A 3483-nucleotide genomic window follows, 5' to 3' on the forward strand; every position below is an offset into this window, starting at 1 on the left:
TTTTGTTGCTGTTAGAATTGTTTGTTGTTGTTTTCTTTAGGTTGTTAGTCCTTGTTCGTTTAGTCTGTTCCTGTTCGTTCTAGCTTGTTCTTGTTTGTTCTCGTTTCTTTTTGTTCTTGTTGTGTTCTTGTTGTGTTCTTAGTTGTTTTGTCTAGATCTTTTATAGTTTGAGTTGCTTTTTGTTTTGCTGTTATAGGGTGCTAGATTCGTTTGTGCTTTGCTTTAGTTGTGTTTTGGTGTTTTTAACCTTGTCGCTTGGTAAATATAAAGGTGAAAGACATTTGGTTTCTACCACTTGCTTTTTCCTCTTTAATTTCTAGCCAAGTCTTTTGAAATTCAAAAGTTGGTCAAATCCGCGTTTGAATCCTTGTGTGGCCTAGGATTAGTTTCTTTTTGTATGGTGAGAGCTTAGCCACCTCTAAAGTGCTTTTGGTCAAGACCACAAAAATGTGGACGTGGATAGTTCCTTATGCACCTTGTGGTTCATGGGTGAGTTGTCATCTTGGCTTCTAGTATCTTTGCTATCCTACCGTTGGATACACTTTGCTTTTGGCTTTGCTTTATTAGGTCGTTTGTCTTTCTTGTTTAAGGTCTTGTTTTTCTCTAGTTTGTTTGTAGTCTTGCGTGCATCTTCTTGTTTAGTTTGTTCCTTTTCGTCTTTGGGTTTAATTTGTTGCATGTGTGGCATTGTTCATCATTTATCTAGGATGTTTGCATCATTGTTCATCTTTGTTTTGCATTTAATTTGAAAATTGCTAGAGTTTATTTAGGAATTGAGTTCTTGTTTATTTTGGTCATAAAGCAGTTTTTGTCTTTTAGTGTTTTGCTTTTGCTTTTACTTTTTGCTTTTGTTTAGTCTTAGGTTTGAATTTTCGTGAGCTGTCCTCAATCATTGCCTGGTGAGATAAATGTCTCCTTGTGGTCCATTTGAACTTAAAGATACTCACGAATATTCTTTTGTTTTGACGAGGTACACCACTTGCTCAGCCAGCACATCACGTACGGACCAAGACGCGTCAACAACCGAGGATCAACCTTCGGTCGTGTAGCCGCGTCAGCAAATCTTCAACCAACCACCATTGGTCGTTCGTCCTACTGCCGTGCCACTGTACTGCCGACGACTTCCGACAGCCGTCCATACCATCAAACGCACCTCGTTCCAAAGCCGTGAACAATATGCCACACTTGATCGTACACTGATCAAGCATGGAGTTTGATGGAGACGAATCTGATATGGAATCATGGTGTGATGAAGAACTTGGCCTGGAACCGGAGCAAGAGGCCACCAGCGATGAATATTGGTCCGAAGAGGACTATGGCGAGGAGTTAGATCAAGGAGAGCTCGAACATGGACCGCCAGACTGTTATTGGCCGTCCTTGTCACGAGCTACCCTCGTCGAAGAACCAAGGGCGGGTCTATATGAAGACTCCGATAGTGATGACTGGGTTGCATACACTAAGAAGCCGAGGCACCGATCCGTAAGAAGAAAGGAGCCTATTCCCAAGCCACCCAGCACAGCAGACGCACTGATCTCACTCCAACACACGCTTCGAGACCTCAACGATAGACTCGACCGGATTGAATCAACGACAATTGGTCAACGGGTCGAGAGAAGCTCGAGTGATCACCGAGGTCGTAACCGAGGCATCCCTACCTGGTCTCCAAGTGCTCCCACGCGAAGACAGACTCCACGGCACGAATACTATGAACCACTGCCTACACCGGTTCCGCGATCACGGCACCCTTCAGCCTATGTTGAGCAGCCAAGCAGGACGTATGCGCGCTCAACTCAACTCCGAGCACCAGTTCCTATGCCGTCCCCGCGAATAAGCCGTAACTCGGCCCCTGCCGAGAGGTCAAGTACTTATGCGCCCCTAGTGCAGTTCCGCGAGCCGCTAGCACGATACAAGGAACCATTCCAGGAAGTGGTCAGCGCCGCGACCTTACCAAGTCCAAGGAGTTTTGTGCCGCCAGTTCAGCACCGTGACCTGCCCACGCTGCACAAGGAACCGGTCCAAAGAAGAGTTAGCGCCGAGGATAGAACAAGCCCGGAAATGTCAAGAACGGGTCTTAGGCCGTGCACCAAGCTAGCTGAGGACGTCTCCTCGACGAAGCAATCCGAACATGAGACGGATAATAAGGAGCACGCCTATGGGGCAGGCGGGTTCGTAAAGGCGCCAGCCGAACCTCCTGACCGTGAACCTTACACATTCGGAGGAGCTAGTATTGATCATCACGCAGACCAAGGCCAATTAGTCACCGTCTCCGACCAAGGCCGACTTGACGATCAGCCACCACCCTCAGAGCAGGACGTGTTGCAAGAGTCTTCTCTCATAACGAGTGATAACTCTCTGTGCGAGGCCAAAGAAGAGTCAGGCCGTGTGTTTAACGCCATAACCGACGATTGCTTGATAATGGAGAGTTTCAAGCAAGCTGAACCACCAAAGATGGCCACTGAGAGGTCTGTCCATCCAGTGATATTTTTGACTACTTCGAGTAGTACGCTCCAGCTGGGAGTCGCCAAGACCGAGCCATCTCTCCCCACTTTTAGCGCCAAANTGGGAGTCGCCAAGACCGAGCCATCTCTCTCCACCCTTAGCGCCAAGACTGTTACCGCACAAGGTCATATGGCGATGCATTTGATCAACTCTGGTGCGGATCAAGCGTTTGTGTGGCATCCTGGAGAGCGTTTACAACCTACCGCGGCCTACGAAGGGATCAAAACACCATTTNGTGTGGCATCCTGGAGAGCCACAACCACCTACCGCGGCCTATGAAGGGAACAGAACAACGAACGCCACTAGCCTTACCGGGGAAGTCTTATCCTTTTCTCTTAAGGCTTTACTGTTTCCCTTTGATCCTGGTATTAAACCGCGAATGAACTTGTGATGCTACTGATTTTTGGGTTTTTCCTTTTTGATCCAGGTAATGAGCACAGTTTTGAGGACAAAACTTCTGTAAGAGGGAGGGAATGATGTGATCACGGGATCGGTCCTTCGGCCAAGAACACTTGCAGCCCTCGGACACTACCCGGCCACCACTCGGACGCCTCTCAAACTCTCGGACAACCTGCACTGGCGACCAGGAGCTAGCGTAGGCGACCAACGAGGCATCATTCAACCCCCAAGGATCATCAAGGCGGAGCAAGACAAGTCACCAATGGACATTTCAACCCAAGCTCACCCCCCCCCCAATGGCTCATGGCTAGCATCACCAATGAAGAGCCTTGAGTCTTGACCAGCTTTGGGAAGCTTGATTCGCGTGTCTTCACCATCACACTAGTGTGAAGACACCCCTAAGCCATTAGAAGGAGCTGTACTCTTTTTCCTACTTTGGGTTTGTCCCAATGGGTTTACCAAAGAGGTTTTAACGAGGCAGCGACTCTAGTGCATCTCCACTTCGTTCCCACTTGGCTCGTGATCTTGAAACACTTAAAGAGAGACTTAGGAGCCAAGGAAGTGAAGATTATTTCACCACGTCCC

Source organism: Camelina sativa, chromosome 2, assembly GCF_000633955.1.
Source record: "Camelina sativa cultivar DH55 chromosome 2, Cs, whole genome shotgun sequence".
Classification (NCBI taxonomy): Eukaryota; Viridiplantae; Streptophyta; class Magnoliopsida; order Brassicales; family Brassicaceae; genus Camelina; species Camelina sativa.